This window comes from Embiotoca jacksoni, unplaced genomic scaffold (assembly GCF_022577435.1).
Source record: "Embiotoca jacksoni isolate LCO1_2020_lvr unplaced genomic scaffold, fEmbJac1.0.p SCAF_8, whole genome shotgun sequence".
Lineage (NCBI taxonomy): Eukaryota > Metazoa > Chordata > Actinopteri > Embiotocidae > Embiotoca > Embiotoca jacksoni.
The window spans coordinates 21,017,386-21,039,247 of record NW_027185436.1 but is presented as its reverse complement, the minus strand read 5'-3'; the positions used below and the strand labels follow the sequence as shown (position 1 = coordinate 21,039,247).

Sequence of the window (21,862 nt, the reverse complement as noted above, 5' to 3'; positions counted from 1 at the left end):
GCGGCCCCTGCCTCTCGGGGGAAAAACAGAAAAGGCACCAACCGGGGCAGAATTCGCAGCCTCCCGGGGGACGTGGTGGAAGTGGCTTAATCTGCCACGCCAGTGCTTTCAATAACCGCATGTCAGATCCCGGCCGGCCTCGGCGTTTTTTTGTGTGAATATTTTTTTTTGCAAGTCTTTAAATCTTCCCCTCATGCCGAGTCCTAAAGCTGATATCTCATCCGAGGCTGGGGCTATAACTCCGGGCTGAGGTGCGCAGATACAGCTCCAGGTGATGTACTGCTCCCCGAAGAGCAGCCGGCGCAGTAGCTCAGGCCCATTAAAACCAGAAAGTACAAGACCAAGACGGAAACAAAACATGACCTGGAGACGGGATTCACTTTTTCTTCAGCCAAATTACGCAAACGACCAGTTTTAGCTGCCAGAAACAAGATTAACCTCGGAAGAGAGACAGGAATAACATACTGCAGCGACTCAGCGTTTGAGTAAATCAGCGGCTAAAGAGTCTTTTTGCCAAAGTTACCAAAGAAAAGGCTGACCAGTCTGTTGAACTTTTTTTGTTCTTTCTTTTTGTTTTTGTTTTATATCAACTTCAACAAATTGGTTCAGCGTCAGTTTGTGGCTCCCGGGCAACCAACATCAAGGCCTGAATTGTCTGTCAGGTGGCAACAAAACATTACTTTAATTCTTTGAAAAAAGAACATCAGTGTTTTGGAAGAGCGTGAAAGCAACCCAAGAAAGTTGTTGAAAAGATCTCGGGGCACATACAGCAGTTACTCAGGATCTGTGCGGGAAACTTATTGTGTCTGTTTTGTGGTTGTAAACGGCGAACAACAGACTAACTTATTCACTTTTGACCTCAATGGCAGATGAAAGATGTCAGCGACTCAGATAATCCAAGCTGGAAATCAGCTGCATTTTGTTTTGTAACTAAAATCTACCCCACGGTTTGACTTGCAGGACATCAAACTCATTGAATCCTCAGTCTGAAGGTTTATTATTTTGACTCTTATTTGATGAGCTGGTTTTTATATCTGCAGGTGAGCTTTTTTTTTTCTTTTTTATATAAAATAGTTTGATTCTGTTACATTAACCCAATGGTAACATTATATCACAACCCAACTAGTTTAGAAAGAGGATGAACTCACCTTTGGTTGAGGAAAAAGACCCATACAAGTATCAGAGCAGGTTGACATTTATCAGACCAGTCACAACTCTTGAGCTGACGCACCTGAAAAACAGAGTGAAAGACATTTGAGACTTAAGGCTGCATTCAGAAATATATTGACTTCAATGCTGGTTCCTAAATCATACCTTTTGGATATCAATAAAAAAAATTAAAAAAAAAATCATATTACACGTCTTATATTACAAATCTTTAGTTTTCATGCAGTTTAGAGGGGGAGAGTGTACTCCAGTTTTTTTTTTCCCGTACCTACAATTTACAGATGTCCCCTAAACGCCTCACAGGCAAGCTATCACTCAACAATAACAATGTTAGTAAATGCTGTGACTTATAAAAAAAAAAAACATATTAGTGTGGCTGCAGCCTGAGTTTTGAAATTGTACACCGAATGATAAGGCATTTTTTGATAGCCGAATCGCCGACAATAATCAAAGCGACTTGGTCGGTGGCATAAAAAGTAAGCGTTCGGTACCCAGTCGAACGCTGACAACTCAACTCTGCTGACTGAGAACTCAGAGCTCCTGAGTGAAGCCCTTCCTGTCAGTTTCCCTGTCCAGTCGTGTTACATTAATGTGAACATCAAAGTACCGACTCGCTGCGGTGAAAGGAGAAGCTCGAGAGCATCCGAGGTCGACAAGTGTTGACTATCAGATTTAATAATTTAGGACCGACGCTGTCTGAACAGGAAAGCGTCTGGACCACCTTTGTAAACAACGGAAAAGCACCCGAAGAGAAGCTACTGGGTGAGCGGCGCATGGCGGCGGCAGCGGAGCCAGACAGCAGCGTGGGGCGCTGAGGCTCACGTCCTGTTTGGTCAGGGGGCGAGACAGCGACAAGATACTGACGGAGAGAGAGCAGGTCCTCCAGCTGAGTACCTGACACACCCCTCCATTCTTCCCCTCTTTCTCCTCTCCCTCTGAACTCTATTAATGACTCTATGATCAGCTCTTATGACTATACATCGAGTGTTTCTTTACACCGCTTTGTTTTCTGTGTTTGCATCATATTTCTCTTGTGCAGCTGTTATTTTCATTTACTAAGATTTTGTGTGCGTTTTCTTGAACAGATATGATTATTTATTTTTTGGGGGGGGGGTTCTCATTTAACGGCGCTATCATTTCATTTAGATCCTGTCTTTGGAACTTCGACAAAGTCATATTAAACAGTCTTATATTTTTCTGGTGCACTGCAGAGAGAGAGAGAGAAGCACACCCCCCCAAAAAAATAATTTTCAGCAAATAGCAGAAACCTGTCTTGTTGAGAATGTGACGACATTTACAATTCCTGGGAGGCCCCGCGAAGGAAAACTGACAGGAGTGCTTTCAAGCTGCGGCCTCATTCACCGGTATTGCTCATTCTGCAGGATCTTTTATGTGACACCATTACAGCTGGAGCTTTTTTGTTTTTTGAGGGTTTTTTTTACAAAGGGGGTGATTCAGTGCTTTATGAAAAGAACAAAACAAAAATTTGGTTCTACAGAGCAAGCGAATAAAGACTTAAACTTCCTTTTCAAAAAGCCCAGAGGGGCAGATTAGTTAGAAACAACAGCATCTTAGGAAACGGATCCAACAATCAGCGGCGGCGTTTGGACTGAGTCATAATTCATTACTTCGTGCACGCTCAATGGTAGCGTCTGTTAGTGCGAGACGCAACACCGGGCATCAGACTCAAAATAGACACAAGAAACTGGAGCTGGGAAAATGATCACGTAACAGCATTGTTGGGCTTCTATTAAAGCACATGACATGTTTGACTGTGGCTCTGTGGTGTTTAATGACAGGAAGGGTTTTCTTTCTGTTGTCGGTGGAGCGGCGTCTGATCCTTGTGTATCATTGCTGCCTTTCCCGCAAATACAAAGGAACAGCTCGCTATCAGAACAGCTCGCTATCAGAACAGCTCGCTATCAGCCTTCTTGTCATCTTTAACCACACAAGTGTCACAAGGTCCGTGTAGCACTCTGATTTTAATGAGCAAAAGACACTTCCACACGGAGCACTGACTTAGAGTCAGAGTAGAAAACCTCATTCTGTTTTTACTGACTTGAAGTGGTCAACAAAACTCACCACTGATGTCTGTTCTCTCTCTCCTTCTCTCACACTCTCACACACACACACACACACACACACACACACACACACACACACACACACACACACACACACACACACACACACACACACGGCACACATACAGTAGTCAGAGTTGGGCAGCGCCCATAAATAGAATGGAAAGTTGACAAGTGGCTGCTGGGAGTGGTTTTTACTGGGAATATGATCGATTAAAAAGCAATTTGGTCCTCCGCTAGGCCCCTGCACTCCTAAATGACAGCCCCCCACGGTCCAGATGGAGCTCTGAGGGGTCAGAGGAGTCGGCCTTCCCCGCCTCCTTGTCCATCTCCAGCAGCCAGACCCCCCCACCCACACACACACACCAAACATACACACACACACACACCAAACATACACACACACACACACACACACACACACACACACACACATACAACCTTTACTCCCAAGCAACGAGCCTCGGTCACAGTCTGCTGGGCACCTTGAAAGCAACCAGGCAGAAACATCCCGCTAGCCTCTTTCTGGTATCAGAGAAAATCGAGACTTTGTTCTAAAGTATAGAGTGTTTGAGGGAGCGGTAATGGAGGCGAGAGGGCAGCTTAAGACAAACAGGAAGAGCAGCCGAACCCAGATGAGATATGAACTTGATCCAGTGTTTCTCTGTCAGGTGCACTGGACCAACACTTGTCTGTACTACAGTTTAGACAGCTGCAAGATGATGGCTTTATCGTGGTAAAATGATACAGTCTGTCCTTGTGTTAGACCTTCAGCATGGGAAACTGAATATTATCTCCTCTGACAACACACGACACGATGCTCCACAGGTTACACCTAAAAGCATCCTTAAACTATTCCAGGAGTGTCAGAAAAATAATCAGCATCATTTTGATAGTTGCCAACAGATTGAAGTCATTTCTTCTGACTAATACCAAAGATTTATTCGTTCCAAATTCCCCAGACAGAAGAATATGTGGTTTTCTGTGTTTCGTGTGATTGTAAACACTTAAAATTATGATTCTCTGGAAAACTATGATGTGATTTGTCACAATTTTCAACCATATTTCAGATAAAGTCAGCTGGTAGTGAAAATAATAATCCGAAATTCCTGTACATGCAGTGTGTTAAGCAGGTAGATGCAGTCCATAAAAATAGTGCAACCACTGGCCCCCCAAAAAACCTGCTGCATGTGTGTCTGATCACCTGCTGGGAGCAGAGGCTGGGGTGAGGGTAAGATGGGAGGAAGGGATGGGGGAGGGCGGGCTGGACCATATGGACCCAGGCTGTACAGTTTGGCTGGCTGTGCACATTTTGTGAGGTTGGCCTATTGCAGATCTTGTCGATACGAGACTAGAAAACGATCCGTGTGTCCCGGATTATGGGGGGAAAATGGACTGATCCAAACCTTATGAGCTATATGTCCCAGATTTATAAAAAAAAAAAAAAAAAAAAAAAATAAGGAAGTGTATGTAAATATGATTTGAAGACAAGATGCCTCTCAAATGACTTAAATTGATTCCTTCACTCCGCAGATCCTGTAAAGAGGTTTCTGTTTAGTATCGGTTTCACAGCTTTTCGTTGAACGGTGGATATTCCAGATCCATATCCATCAGCAGGATCACCATTACAGAAACACCTCACTGACTGAGCTAAAAAATAAACTCTATTTTGAAGTGCCAGGGAGAGTACGGTCTCCGTTACCATAGGAACACAGGTAGAGACGATGATGGTGGAGACTAAACGCAGTGGCAGTGTTGGAGGAATTCATGGCTTTTCTCCCTCCCCTGGGTGAGTGGTAAGTTTGAACTGTGTAAATAGACAAACAAAATATTCCACGAATTACTTTCAGTACATGGAGAATGAGTCGAGACCGGTCATACCTTTCATAGTTAAATTTTTCTGATATGACACGGGGTTTAAATCTTCAGGGTGTCTACTGTTCTAACGTTTCAGAAATACTTCCACTGATTATCCCGACTGTCTGCAGCTCTTGGCTTCAGCACAGCTCGGCCTCAGACTGAGAAGCTGAAGGTTAACTGATGCTGACAGATGACGTAACGTGGAAGTCATTCGGAGGGAGATCTGGCTTCTTTATCAATGGCAGGGTACTCCTACACACACGCACGTGCACGTGCACGTGCACGCACACACACACACACACACACACACACACACACACACACACACACACACACACACACACACACACACACAGAGGCAGGAGGGAGGGAGTTAACAGATGATTCTGTCCAGAAGGCTCATGTTCCCACCTGCAAAGTGTTAGCAGGGCTAATGACCAAATCCCTGCCAAAGTTGTAAACATCGCTCATTTTTTTATGATACAGTAAAAGATAACTAATTATTTTCAGCATAAACTAAACTTCACCCACCTGTAAATTCTGCTTTAATGACCGAGAGTTAGATGAAAACAAACCGCTCTCATGAAGCAGCAGGAAGGTGGTTAAATAGGTATTAAGACTACTCACAGCTAGTTCTGTGCAACAGGGCCAAAATTTGCCATAAAAAAAAAAAAACCTCTAAAGTTCACTAATTACCTCGTGTATATTGTTGTTTGTTCAAATAATTAGAAGTGTAAAGGGCATGATTATACTCCTTGGCATACACAACCAGCTGTGGACACCATGGAGGCCTCGTAGTTCTGTCTATACTCCTTCCTGGAGTCCGCTTGCAGCTCGTGTCCCACACATGCGCAGTAGATCGGTGGCAACAGGAAGACGTCTTTCTAAACTCTGGGCCATTTTGTTACGCAAATGTTTGTACATTTGATTGCCTTTAAGCACCTTTTTGTACATCCTCTCTTCAAATTTAGCATCCATTTTGTTTTGTTTTGGAGCGTAGTGGCTGTGCGGGACGAACTGGGAGGTACACAAATGTCCTAAAAGGGCCACGCATCCACCCTCTGATCACGAAATTGATGTCACGTGTACCAGAGCATAACCGGAAAGTATAGAACTGCCATAGAACTGATGAGATGCAGTTTCAGGGGGCTGCTTCCCTCTTCTTCAAGACTTTAAACTAAAGCAAAATGCACAAAGTGTATTTCTTAAACTATTTATCAACTACTCCTTTACATTTGCATTATTAATACTGGACCTTTACTGCCAGGAATGGAACGCTTTGTCTTTAGTCAATGACTCAGTGACCTTGCGTGGTTTATCAGAGATCCCCTGAGTTCACCACTAATGGGATGAAGGGATAGTGGTGGTGGGGGTGTAGGGGCGGAGGGGGTCTTACTGGATTTCAGTGAAGAGAAACAAGCAGAATTCAAGTCCCGGTGGGGGGAAAAGAAAATCCATGTGAACTTTTGTTCCCTCGTCTTTTAACCCACTCAGACTGGCTGACTAATATTCTTATGAATGCTAATACTGAAGCGCCTCATCCAACGCTCAGATAGAATTGATTTTCCTCAAAAAATAAATCAGCCGAGGCGTAAGGAAAACTAGTCAAAGTGCCTCAAAAGTCTGGATTCGATGGTTTTGAAGCATAAAAGTTTCTATCACGTCCAAAAAAAAAAAATAAAAAATGAAAAAAAGACTCTCTCCAGATAGCAGATCTCATCTTCAAATTAGGGAACAGATTCAATACAGACATGTCGACATTTGACTTTATGACCTATTATCTCCTGCTCCATCTTCAGCCATAAAATATTCATTTATCCTGGGTGCACACGTTAATAAGAAGCTTATTGCTGCTGTTGCAGGAAATCCTCAAAACACTCATTGGGTTTTTCTGTTCTTAAATTGACACTTCTTTATGCAGAATTTCCTCATTTTAATGTCTCACAAATCCCACTTTTAATGTAAAAAGAAAATACAGCTTTTCCTTCCTTTCTTCTTCTTTTTTCTTTTTTTTTTTTTAAATCAGTCCAACAGCAACAAAACTTACAGCCTGTCAGAGTCCAACCTCCCATCTCACCTCTGATAGTTTATAAAATGGATACAGTGCAAAAGACACTTCCTCTTGATATGGCATTAAAAGCAACAGTCTCCTATTATGGCTTATGGATTAGCCAGTCTCAAATCTCCCACACGCACAATCGCACACAGCTTTCTCTGGCACAAGCAACGTGTCAAACAATAGTTGCCAAGTCTGCTGCCTGCAACAAAAGATGGAAAGAATTAGAGAAATGGAAATGGTGATTCAATGCTGTTATGAAAACTGGAGCGCAGTGTGCTATGACAGAGTAAAAATCCATTCAGGCTGACTTAATGCAGCATGGAATCTCTTCCCCGCCCCGACCCCCCGATCTGTGGTCCTGCAAACTAAAATCCACTGTATGGTCCTGGAGGTTTTTTTTATACACACATTCTCATAGCCACTCCTTCCTTTAGCTCCCAGTCTGCCTGCCTTCCTACATTTAGGCTTCTCTATTTACTCGCTATGTCGTTCCTTGCTGATTGGAATTTATCTCAGAGGCAGCAAGTCATCCGGGAGTAAAATATAAGGATGCACAAAAGATCAGTACAAAGACGAGGTGACTCCCTACGGACCTCCCTTTGCAAAATCTATACTTGTCAAAAAAAAGAGGAGCACTTAGATTTTTATTTTTTTTAAACTGCAACTCAATATCGTGTCCCGAATATTTTGCAAAATCGCTGCATTTCGTTCCATTCGTATCCCCGGATGCACTTCACCTCACCTCTCCTTTCGTGCCCTAAAAAGTTACAGCATATTGAATTCTCCCCCATAGAAATCACAAGCGCAGACCGTCCTGACATCTATTTAAGCCTTGAGCCATATATCTTGAGTCTGGAAGCCATCCAGGAGCAGTAAATACCCATGCAGAAGCAGCAGCACTGCAACGCTACAGAGATTGGTATTCAGAGTGGCAGCTTCTGAAGTTGAAGATGCATAAATAGACCGAACTATTACGTAAAGGTAAACAAACCACATTGTGCAGAACCGTATCGGCTCTGTGCAACAGCGGGTGGATAAACCGGTGTAAGATACTCTGCTGATTAAAAGATACTACAATGTGTTTTTTGGGGTGGGCTTAGTTGTCTTTGCAGGAGAGGACGGGGTGGAAGCCGTCGAGATGAAAACACAAAGAGAAAAGGAGTAGAAAGATGGCAGGAAGACAGAAAATGGGTTCAAAGTCGGCTGTGAAGTTTTAGTCTTTCAAAGATCACTTTCTTTGCAGCAAAGCAGGTCAAACTGCGGAGTAATGTACGGCAGATGAAGTCTCACAGCGGCTGTCGGAAATCATTGTTCAAATAATGAGCTTCACAAGTTTGGATAAAGGACCCACACGCTCACGCACGCTTACGCACGCTCACACGCGCACGCGTACACGCACACGCACACACCAGGACCTGTTTATTCCATTCACTATGGCACAATAAGAGCCCAACATCTTTCATCCACAGCCAGGACGAGACAGTCTCTTCTGTTTGCAGGCGGAGAAATAAATATCACATCTCTCACTTTTTGTTGGTGTTGTGTCAGCCACAAAAGCTCCGTCCAATTTAAATGGTGTCTGCAGGCTGCCACAGGAGGGAATCGAAAATGAGAGCAGGTGGGAAGAGAGAGTAAAGGGATGAAGACATGAATAGTGGAAGACAAAGACAGAAAGGGAACAACAGTGGAGGGAGAGGAGAGACGACACGAGGTTATGAAATAAAGATGTGGAGAGGGTTGCAGGAAGTGCTGATGGGACTTTAGGGAGCAGTCATGGACTTCGACAACTCGTCCAGGAGCACTGTTCACTTAGCCTGGCATTACACGGCCTGAATTCAACTTGTAGATTAGCTGTGGACACGCTACACTGTGGATCGTTTCCAGTCGATGGAACTACATCAGTGTTATCGCACTTAGACACACTGATCGGTCCGTCCTTCAGAGTGGCTTAGCAAACCTTAATGCGAACGGGGTTTCCCAACAATAATCACAGTGAAGGCTGAAGCGGTGAGTTAAAGGTGTTTGGAGCGAAGATATCCATTGCACCGATTAATACTCTGACAAACGTCATTTTCAGAGAGACAGAGTGAGCAGAATCTATGCTGACGCGAGCAGAGCGCCAGCAGAAAGTGTGATGCTGTGGGGGACAACGACAACAACAGTCCACGGACAGAAGCAGAAATAAAATGTCTGCTCACACTTCTGTGCTCGCGACTTCTGATTCACCAGCGTAGCTGCGTGTACGTCGTTACCACAGCAACCCACGCAGATAGGTTGGTGACGTCTGGACACACCTAAAACAATCTGTTCACTTACAAATTACAAGTGTGGACAGTCTGTCCTGAAGATCTGATTTAAGAAAATTAAAGAGGTTAATTTTGCCATGTCAGGCCTACACACCTTAAAAAAAAAAGAAGAAAAAAAAAAAGCAGTAAATCAGTATTGATCTCTTTTGTGCGTGAAATCTGCTTGTCAGGCGTTTTTCATTTGAAATCAGGAAAATTTCATGAAAAATAAATTGGAAGTTTAGGTGAACCAGTGGTGGTGTGCTCACAAAGCAAGCCATTTCGTTTTTCTTATCTCTGAATTGACATGTGCGTAAATAAAAGTGTGAACGGTTGTCTGTCCGTACGTGTCAGCCCTGTGAAAAGATTGACAGCTTTGCCACGGTAAGCCCGCCTACCCACCCACCCTCCCCCCCCCCCCGTCACACCTGGCACCCAAAGGGAGCTGTGATCCTGCACAGGATCCTCCGTGTGGACGGATAAAAGGCATAAATATTCACAGTGAGGGCAGCTGAGTTTGTGCATCCGATCACATGTCACAGCGGAGATGCAGCATTCCCCAAAATGCAGCCACACTCTTGCTATCAGTGTAAAAGATGTTGCAGATATTGAGGGAACAAATTCTTGGTGCGCTTTCAGATTGATGGGGTTTTATATTAAAGCTCAAAGCAATACTAGAAAAATATATTTCTCAGTGCTCCTTGTTGTTTGACATTTCTGCTTCTAGTCGTAATGTTGCTCATCAGTTTATACTGGCAGTCAATCATTCGGACAACAAATACAAGCCTGAACCCTGCTGAAGTGTCTTCGAGCAAGTCGTTCGATTCCCACAAGTTTGAGGTGTTTTTTTGTTTGTTTTTTATGGCTGACATCAACGTCTGACCTTCACAAAGCAGTCAAGAACGAATTAAACTGCTTTTCATTATCTGGAATATTGTGCGATTAACAGGTTTGCTCGAAGCCGAGTATAATCTGGAGGGAACTGTGTGATGCTCAGGTTCAATAAAGTCACAATTGTTCACATCTTTGCACGTGTTACAGTCAACATTCACAGGGTGTTAGCATCAGCGTTGTGTCAGTCAGCTGCTCCCAGAGACACGTGCACAATGAAGAGACTTGAACCAATCACACAGTAGAAGCCGATAAATCACGTTTGGTTGGGGGTTTTTTTGCCTTGCCGGTAGCCGCATGTTTCTGCTGCTGTTCATTGGCCGATTTGAGATACCTGTTTTTGCCTCAGCACCAATCACGGCGCAGCAACAGGTGGAACACATCCTGCCGGCAGCATGTAAGCGGCTGCTTCCACAGTTAACATAAACAAAGACATTTTCCAGGACACAGATCATGAAACCAGACGTCCAGTTTTAAGTCTCCGCAGTTACACGCGTACGGTTAAGAAGTGAATCGTTCGTGTGCACGTGTAGCCGCAACTCAGCTTAGATGACAGATCCTCTTTCCAGTTTGTAGCATCGTACGCTCCACTGTGGCTAATTTATCTACGACTCATTTTCTCCAGGCTTTTTAAACAACAGAAGGGGGGGGGGGGCAGAACAAAGGTCTGTCGTGTGTGACGTTCGGTACAGTAAAGCAGACTTCGCCTGTGGAAAAAAAACTCCCTCTATATACTCCAGCGAGAAGGGGGATAAAACGCAAACCCGCGCCTCTTAATTTATGATACAGAGTAAATTAATGGGTGCTGACAAGCTCAATAATTTTTCACAGGCAACCGATAACAGTTATAATTATCAGCCACAGAATTAAATAGTCAGTGGGGAGACAGTGGGCACTTACATTGGTGTGTGTGTGTGTGTGTGTGTGTGTGTGTGTGTGTGTGTGTGTGTGTGTGTGTGTGTGTGTGTGTGTGTGTGTGTGTGTGTGTGTGTGTGTGTCTATGTTCGATATCGTCTGCTGGCCAAAGCTGGGGCTCCTTTAATGGCGGACACTGAGTGTTAATGGGATATTGTTTGGTTTATTAGAGTCCAGTGTCTGCCAGGACCCCGACTGCAGAGAGCTGACTCCGTGCCAGCACTCACGCCGTCTCTTTCTTTCTGTCTTTCTTTCTCTGCCTCCACTGCTTGACAAAAACATATTACATCTACAATTATCTTTTTCCTCAACCAACCATATTGCCAGAGAACACCAGCAACAGCTGTAGTCACGCTCTGCAAGTATCTGCCTTTTCTTTTTTTTTCCCCTTCAGTGCCTGCACTGAATGCCTCTGTGACAGGCATCAGCCATTCAATGGAGTTATGATTCATCACCCCCCCCTCCCACACACACACACACAGCCCCCTCCCAAGTCATTTAAGTCAGTAATCAATGGTGCCCCTACTGCATTGCGACCTCGGCCCTGTTGATGAAAAAAAAAAAGAAAAAGCTTTTTAAGTGAGAGAGATTCCAATAGAGAGAGACATACAGAGTAAGTATGAGAGAGTTCAGCATCAAAACAAGCCCGTGCACCGTCTGTGGCAGATGCCTGACTTCATTAGGGACTTGCCTGGTTGCTTCACATGCTCTCCAATAGAGTGAAGCCATAAACAGCACAGAAAAAAAAAACAACGGGACTCTTTCTGGGCATTAAGAGCCATGTGACACATGCGGTGCACATGCACAGGCAGTGTCACAGGAAAACACAGGAAAACACACCACCATAACTTGTGCTATGTGTCTCTCTCTTTCTCTGTCTGTGTGTGTGTTTGTGTCTGTTACTCTATTAGTCACAGAGGAGAGATTTGTGGAGAGCACAGCTGCCCTCTATGGGTGTGAAAAGAGAGTGGCAGAGAGGCGAAGCTCTGATTTCTTCTGCTGCATCATGGATGGAAGAGGCGGAGAGGAGCTCAGGTGTTTAACACTAATTAGCCGGCTTATCTTGAAAACATTGCAGTCATCAAACGTAGCTTCAGAAGCGCGGGGGGGGAGGGGATTTATCAGTGCAGTGTGACGTCTTTTGCTCGCCCAGGACTGTGAGGCATCTTTCATGCGCTCACATCTTTTTCTATGCTTGTGGGATATACTCTCACCCCCCCCCCCCTTCCCCTCCACCTCCGCTCCCCCAACCACACAGTGCTCGAGTATCTCTGGTTTCAAATTCCCTACTTTTGCATGCCAAGTTCAATATAGCACAAGGAAAGACCGTGTTTGTCTTCGGGTTGTCCTCGCGGCACTGTGCTGGGGACACAAACCATTACAAAACAAGGTGGAAACACACAGGACTGGTGTGGCGATAGTTTTTTTAATGGAGCGGACAAACAAATGGGGTCTGCGTTTACACTGACTGAGCTTCAAAGAGCCATTGGAGGCCGCGGCTCATATTTCTGAGTCGGCCTGCCTCGCCTCTGCACCGCAGAGACCCCTGGAGATGGAGGAAGCATGTAGCTCTGGAGGGAGGCTGTGTATGAATCCTCCCAGCCACTCAGAGGTCTTCCCCCTGATCATACCCGACATGCTGTGTGATGTGTGATCCAGCAAAGACCTGAGTGCGTGAAAGGAATATATAAGATCTCCGTCTCTGAAAACATTCGTTATCATGTCAAAACCAGTCAAGTTGTGGTTATAAAAGATTTTTTTTTTCTTTTTTTTTTTCATGAACAAAGTCTAATACTAGGAATAGCAGTGGGTTTTTGGGGTCTTAGTGAAAACTAATAAAGCAGGAATATAACTATGGGTAATATTCAGTGCTACATTAAAGCTTCTGAATCTCTGTTTTAAGGAAACATTGCCAAGGTCACTGTTTGATTGTGAGTGGGATGTTTTGGGGTAGTTGTAGGTGCTCACATGTACACAGAAATGTTTTGCTTGCTGTAATCATTCCTTCGTTTCATACAGACCATTAGAGATCACTTCAAAGCATGATTCAGATATGAAAATTAAAGGACAAAATACACCGTCCTGATTATGTGTAAAAATGTTCTTGTAAATTCATACGAATGTTATGTGGCTTCGTCAGTCTGAGTTAACCAAAGAATGAAAGAAAGAAAATGCTAAAGATGTTTATTTCATTGAATGAATAAGAAAGGATGGTAAATAATAAAATGTGTAATGTAAAAATCATAATGAGCCTAATAGAAAGGACACTGGGTTTTTCAGATTGATAATATATTGCATGGAAATAAAATGAAGACATACGTGCTGTAATCTGAGCCTGCAGTAACCTAAGTTATAGTAATGTATGAACATATATCAACATACATATGAATGCAAATTATTGTGGAGCCTGACCGACATATTGCCTGGCTAATTTTATCAGTCAATATTGGCCCATCACAGATATTGTGATATCTGCATAGGTGTTGGCCAATATTAAAAGTTTACTGTTTCAATGCACCGATGTCAGTGTTGACAATAAACTATAAAATATAACTTGGTCAAAAGTGTCAGAAGTCTTTGACAACTACATTTGTGCGATCACTGCAAAAAAAATTTTTTTTATCTAGAATACGTTAATATATCGATATCGGAATTTACAGTGTTGTTAAAGTGTGTAAAAATAACTGACATTTAAGGAGAAAAAAAAAAGAAAACCCCAAGACCAAAGTTCACGCTGTGTTCATCCGACACTTCTGAAAGCCAGTTTGGCATTTTGGCAATTCATCAGACCACTTTGCATATCGAACAAAGCAGAGACGAAGCAAATTCCCTCTGCCAGTGTCAGGAGGGTTGAATAAACTCCCCCATTGGAGGTGCAGAAGTCAGGTAATGAAATGAGGGCCTGACCTGGTTGCTGCTTCCCCTGCCTTCTCATCCATGGCAAAGATCTACCGGAGGCCGGAGAACAACAGAGCGGCTCTCGATGCGAGAAGAGGAGCGCGAACAGAGATCACTGCAGTGTGGAGGGAGGCTACAGGTCACACTGTTACTGCAACAACTGCTTCATTATACTGGATTGCAGACCTTTGGCTGCCGGACAACATTAAAACACATTGCAGCAACACTTGCTGTAACACTGTGAGGAAACACACTGTATCAATAATAATGAATCACTCGCTCACACACTCATTCCAACGCCATCTCGTTGCTCCGTCGCTCACCCGCACACTCCACCACAGTCACTTGCTCGCTTACTCATTCACTCGCTTGCTCAATCATGCACTTGCTAGCAATCCTCTCTTTGACGTATCCACACACACACAACAGCTACAATATCTGTATAAGAATACAGACACAAAACCAAAAAGCATCAAAGCATGTGTAATTGCATTTGTGCTACAAAACACGTTATCTGACAACTCTTACGACTCCATATTAAAGCACAGCAGTGAAAAGCTGTCTTGCCAATTATACTCAACTTCTGATCTTTTCTACATTTTAGAATAATATATCAGATAAGGTGAATACTTTTTTAGTGTTGTGCTTCAACAGCAGGAAGGAACCTCTCACACATACAAACACAACACAGGAACTGGAGGTGTCATGCAAACAAAAAAACTTGAAAAATAATCAATAGTAGGAACTGAATGTCCAAGACAGTCCACAAAGACTGTAAAAACATCGAAACAGGCAATAATAAAAACTAAGACGCCGAAACTAATCGAACTTTTAAAGAGATTAAACTAAGACTAACCGCCACCAGGAACAAATGAAAGATAAAAAAAAAAAAAACGTATTCCAAAACACACATGCTGTGTTCAGATTGTCCACAAGACCATTACAGTGAACTACATAGTGAACAAGTAGCCAATCCAAATGGCCGTGACCACTATGTAGTGGTCAATAGGCCAATCGAACACAGTTATAGACTAAATACACTAGGGAGAGGAGGACAACGAGGGACATCTGAAACTTATCAGGGCGCAGCACACAATCACACAAAGGCAGGAAGCAAAACAGACCAAAGTAAAACAGGACACACAAAACCCAGAATGAACTAAAGACAACCAAACGACAAAGTAAAAACAGGAAATCCCAGACCCGGACTGAAATAGACAACAACAAGTTCAAACTATAACATAAAGTTTTGCTTTGTTTTTTTTCCAGATTTTACACACTATGCTTGTTTGTGACTCTGAAAATATGAGGCGATATTCTTTATTGTTGAGATAGAAACAGAGGAGGGAAATTTATTTCGTACATTTTATTTTAAAAAAAATGGTTAAATATATGGCACCTGTGCACTGTAGTTTGGGACTATTTTCAGCAGCTGGTATATTACAGCAGCAATACTGTGGGGCTTATTGGTCTTTCTTTTTTTTAATATTTTTTAGGCTCTATGGCACAAAGAAATATACATATCAGACTCTGACTGCATAGATTGTTAGTAGGATCAGTATATTGTTGGTTTTAGTCTTTTCACTGGATTTATTGACAATAAGAAAAATGAAGAATATCACCGAGCGTATTCTTTAAACTGAGGTTCACAGAAACCACAACAACAACAGTGGTGAAAATATGGGATTAGAAAGAGGAGTAAATCAAACTAAACTGCTTTAAAAAAATACAATGACCATTGATTTATTTATTTTTAGTGCAGTTTCAGTGCAGTGCTGGCCTCTGTGCCTGTTATTTATACAGGTTCCCTCAGCCCCTGGCTACAAACTGTTTCAATACACAACTCATCAAGATGAGTGACAAGTACTTGGATGGGAACTTGACCCACTGAGGCATGGAGGGGGGGGACTAACAAATACACTGTGTACACCAGTAAGAGAAAAATGAAACAACTATAAAATAATCTGCAGCATTATTTACACCCGAGTTCTGTGTTTTATCGCCTTTTTTTCTGTTTTATCATGTTGGAACTTGCTGCTTCTAAAATGGCCCGTTTTACATTGCGAGGATATTAAGTTTCAAGTTTTACTGGACTTAGTCAGTCCATCTGGTTCTTTGTATTTTCCTCTAAAACAGACAACCGCAGAGAGAACTGGAACAATATGACAGCAACTCTTGACTTGTGCAGGTCGGTATTGTTCAAAAACCTGTACCGCAATCTTGACTTTGACAACATTTCCCGAACGCTACTTTTTTTCCATAGCAATTTTATAACATCCATTTTAACAAAAGAAAAGTACATTACACATTACAATACTTTTGTTTTCATACAGTTTAGAGGGGGAGAGTATAACCCAGGTTGTTTTCTGTAGCTGCAGGTCACTTAAACACCTCAAATGCCATCGCTAAAAGCAACAAGGCACTCATGTTCCCTAAACGCCTCACACGCTATCGGTAGATGTTGTACAGAAAAGCCTCCTGTCCCCACAGTCACTACAACTCAGACAGGTGTGCGACCAAAAATTAGTTTGAAAACAGATTAAAAAAAAGTTCAAATGTAAAATTTGTGTGAGTTGAAGTGATTTTATCTCCATGACTGGGCCCAAGTAGCGGCGGGAAATGCTGCGGCTAACTGACACTGATGAGATTCAGTCCCGCGTAAACGTAGCAGGACTCAGCATTGTAATACAAAAACCTATTGGTGTGGATGTAGCCTGGATATTGAAACTTGGTACCGAATGACAAAGTTTTTTTTTTTTTTTATGCAAGATGGTATTTTAACAATTCTCTCGGTCCCATAAAAGTATCGAAGTTCGGTACCCAGCGCTAGACTTTAACATGCAGGCAGGAACTATGGAGAGGGGTCCATCCACTCGCTATGCTTTTCCAACAATAGACTGATCAGGTTTAACGGTCCGAGTGTGGCCCACATTGAAGGCTTCAGTGGTATTTCGATTGTACAACATCTGCAGGACGATCACAAGAAGCTGCATGATTCCCATAAATTTGACTTCCAGCTTTCCCTTCACCGCCCAGGAGGTGAACGCATCACTGACGGTTGATGACATGTTTACCGCCGTCTCTTCTTCATTACCGTCGTCCAAGATGAAATACAGCAGAGAAATGGGCATATTTTTGAAATACTGTAACCACAAACCGAATCAATATTGCTTTTTAAATCACTGAGATATCATCTAAATGTAAATATTCCTCATCCTACAGTGAGTAACGTAAACGCGAAAGCCAGAGTAAAATGCTTTCCAAGGCCTAGTATAATGGCTTACCATGTATTACTTCTAGAAAAAACATGCATCTAATTTACCGTGTTTTTCTTCCAGAAATATGCCGAATCTTGCTCCAAGTTCAACAGCGAAAGTATATTCTCAGAGCAAACCGGTGGCTAAAACAACAGTTAAAATATCTGGTTTGAAAGAAAATAAACAGGCATCCTGCAGGTATTTCAACACTTCTTGTGGTGAAACCTGCACATTCTGACGTTTACATATTTGGCATTTTATGTCTCTGTGACACACGTTCTTCATCGGTGTTTGAAAGGATGAAAACTAATTGACATTTTCATCAACCCCCTCAACTGTCTAACTAAAGGTGCTAAAGCTTCATCTGCAATATTAAAATCATCCATTTGCACAGAAGTTAAACCTCATATCCAACATTTCTTTAATATTTTTAATATTTTAATATACTACTATAAAAATGACATTTTAATATCAGATATATTCCAACCATTACCTTGAAATAGCTGCACATACTTCCTTGGAAGAGAGGAGGGACTGATTCGTCACAGATCGGCATCCCTGCAACACTATACGTAAAAATGTCCATTTCTGTCTAACTCGTAAACTTGCCATGCTTTGCTCAATTTATAAAGAAATGGGACAATACATCATCCTACATCGAATAAACAATGTGTCAGGCTTCCATTATCCATTGCTTTTCCTGTTTCTTGCGTTTGGTTTTCACCTTGTCGCCCCTTTTCTTCCATGTTTATCTCACAATATTCTATCTATTTTCTTCTGTCTTTGACTCCCGTTATACGCCTGACTTAAAATACAATAAATCTTCCATCCCATCATGAGCTCTGTTTCGGACTAAAATCTTCCAGATGTCAGAGATCACGAGTGGTTTCCCATGCAGTGCTAATTCTGAGGGAATGATTTGCAACCCGTTTGACCTGACGCAACACCAGAGCAAATTCAGCGTGGGAAAAACTAGCGACAAAGCATGAAAGGGTCACCTCTGTTAAGGCAATTCAGCTTTTACATGCACAGCATAAATTAGATATGGGTTTGAACCTGTTGAGCTGCCAGATGTCTTGTGCGTGCGAAGCAGGGACCGCACGGCTTCGCTTGTTTATCAGCGTACACAGGAGCAGGTGGGCCGAGCGGATCTGAGGGGGGAAAAAAACCAAAACAGCGACTCTCATACAGTTTGAGCGATCGGTGAGTCGGAGCCTAATGAATCGCTCGTTCTGGGTTTCACGCATAATTGCTTGTAACTCGTGACCATTTAAATTAAGCAACGACTGTGATAGGGCTGCTCTGGCATAGAAGTTAAATCTAATCGGAAAGGAAAGCCACCAGTTGATATTTGCTTTGAAAAAAACTGTCACTGTAACCCGATGCAGTACTCTTCATTTGATACTGACTATAAAATATAACATTGGATTGAGTGACTATGTGAACGGGAAAATGTAGGCCATATGCCTCACATTTTGTCCGAACACACCCTCAGAATTAAAAGCTTAAAAAAAAGTACTAATAATTGCAGGCTACCTGCCCAACACCAGACAGACCAAGTTAGCGATCAGCCTTTGGAAATCGTGTTGCATGTAGAAGCGAAATGGCTTGATATTTCCCTTCGGAGTTGGAGGAGACCAAAACAAAGCAAAAAAATTTAAAACGGTGAAATTTGAATTTACATTAATCAGGTGGCCAAAATCGCAACTTCAATTGGAAGGTCATGTTGCTACGCTGGATGTATAAATACAGGCAACACACCCAACAACACAAAGTATGTCCATGTTGTGTTTTCAGCTTGCTCTTTAGCTTAAGTGGTATTTCAGATTGCTTACTCGCGGTCTTTTCATGTACGAGCACCAGTCTACAAGTTGAGGTGATCTAAGTAATGATGAATTCAGGGAGGCAACTCCTAAAATAGCAGCCCATAAACAGTCCCATGCATCACCAAATTCAAACAGGCACACAGCCAACAGGAATGCAGGTGAAAGTAACTGTGGGCATTTCATGGGAGAGCGTACAGGCGAGGTGAGTCACTGGCTGCTTCAAGACTCACTCCGCCTCATTAGCTATGGATGGATGGAGGTTCGGGGCCAAAGAGCTGTTGAGGCTGGTCCCACGCAAAACACAAATTAAAAACCCTCAGTTATGTCCTGATGCAGACATTTTCTCAGCAATGCGCGGGATGGGTGAATCCCACGTGAAGAGCTGTGTTGAAGATAAAGCTCACTATGAAAACGCCCCCTATTCTGTGCCAAGGCACTTAATCCAAATTAACTCTGCCAAGGCTTTCCTAACACTCCTACACCTGTCAGTTTGGCTGGAGCTCTCAGGAAATGACACAGGAAAAGGTTCAATATTATTTAAAGAAACCGGAAAAAATTGCGTAAAATAAAGAATCTAAAAATAAAAAGAAGCACATTTTTTAAAACTTCAAATGCTTTCTTCTTCTGTTGGACATATCTGATGCAGGTTTTTACAGCCAGCTAAGCTCAAAATAAAACCTTCCATCAAAACATATCACCGAACTTCATTGATGGAAGCTACCTTTTTAGAAAATATCTCCCAAACCTGGAAGTAACACCTTCCACGACATCAAAACCTCACTGCAAGAGAGACAAAAAAGAAAAAAAACATAAGATGGAGAAAATGGAGTGTGATCTAAGAATCAGTGAGAATCTAAGAGTAGCAGCGTGGAAGGGAAGTAAGGAAATACTGGAATTAAAATTGCATTGTCTACTGTAAAGGTGAGAAAAATCTAGATGAAAATCCATGTGCAGCAAGATTTCATCTTTGTGAGATAGCGAGTAATTTTCAACGTGATCACCTCCCATACGCTGCAAGCTCCTCAACAGTTGATAGCGTGTCTATGGCAACAGTCGAGGTTGAGAGAAAGGAAAGGGTGAAGGACGGATACGATGAAGGAGGAGATGGCAATACATAAAAGGAATAGTGAAGGTGTGGAACTGAAGCACGAATAACAATCTCAGCATAGAACTGAAGTATGAAAGGATGTCTTTTAGCAGTTAATTCATAGTTATGATTGATTTGTCTGATGTCTGACAACTCTAACCTTTTCCTGAACCTTACCATGTTTTGTTTTGTTTTGTTTTTTTGTCTAAACCAAAGGCACCTTCTACGTATGCATAAGATGCCAAAGGACACTTTGTGCAAATCTCTCCAATGCCAATGGTTTGAGCAAGAAAACCGGCGGCATTTAAGAATGAGAATGGGCTGTCATATCAAATGATCTTCATCAGCAGATGGGGTTTGTCCAGAATTAAGTTTGCCCTCTGAAACATCTGCTTTTAAGGAAACATGGATGAGAAAATCTTTGAATGACTACATTTGTGTGACAACCGGGGAAACTCCATCTGCCTGTGAAGACCATGTGACATACGGTCGCAAAATTGTTCTTCTAACAATTTGTAAGACCAAGAACGATTCCTGAGCCTCAGAAATAAAGTGCTAATTTGGTATAATTTCATCTATAAAATATATTCAAACAGAACATTTCCAAAGTCTTTGCTTTAAGCTCTCATGTCATCCACTCGGCACTCTAATGGTCCATAAACGCAGCGTCTAAACTGAAAGGAACGGGACTCGACGAAGTGGAGGCTGATGTGGAATGATGAAGAAGGATGCTAAGTGAAGCACTAGTCACAGAAAGAAATCAATATTCATAATTCTGATGGTCTTTTCTAATTAAAAGATAACCAGTATCTTTAGTAAATGATTACAGTCTAAACCTTATCCAGCGCTGTATGTCAGTACAGCTGGCACACTCTCCCAAATACTGCCAGATAATCACTACACTCAATAGCTAGGCAGATCTGCTTTGTTACTGTCCTGGTTATGTTGTACCCAGACTGTAGTTATATCATCAATCCAAAAATCCACATACTGTATCAAAAAAAAAAAAAAAAAAATACTATCACCCTGCCTGTCAGATTATTATGTCCCAGGCTTTGAAGGAGGATGAGATTAGAGTCTCATTTTATAGCTGAGCTGTGCTTGAAGAAAGAGGAATTTTCTGTCATGACAACTATTGATTTGCAACCTTCCACTGTGTGATAATAACATGCGAGCGGCCGTCCCTTAAGGCGGGCCGGAAAAAGAAGAGAGGACACCGCGACTTGTTCTCTATTTTCACCTCCAGCAAGGATGAACATTTAGGCATTTTACGAGTGTCAAGCCATTTAATTTTCTCATAAAAATGGCAATAGTAGTGAGGGTGCGAGAAGACCATTTTCCTTGTAGTTAAGTTCCTTGCATAACACTTTTTGTTACCATAAAAAAATGCTGACAGAGTGAGAACTCCCGCTCATGAAAAAATAAGCAGGTTCTGTGTTATTTAAAAACTGCAGTCTTAGTGTAGGATCAAAATGTGGGCAGGGACATAAGGAGCTTTAATCGGTGAACAATCTGAGTGGCTAATGCACAGAG

General features: G+C 42.4%; 1 protein-coding gene across 5 annotated transcripts in view; it reads right to left on the bottom strand.

The window, feature by feature from the left end:
- The window catches only part of arvcfb (ARVCF delta catenin family member b), a 219,705-nt gene that overhangs the window by 173,649 nt on the left and 24,194 nt on the right, over positions 1–21,862 (bottom strand). For all 5 annotated transcript variants that reach the window (XM_069138258.1, XM_069138260.1, XM_069138257.1 and 2 more), the window contains exon 2: positions 1,149–1,231. The gene's annotated coding sequence lies outside the window, so the exon portion shown is untranslated. The remainder of the gene's footprint in view (positions 1–1,148; positions 1,232–21,862) is intronic.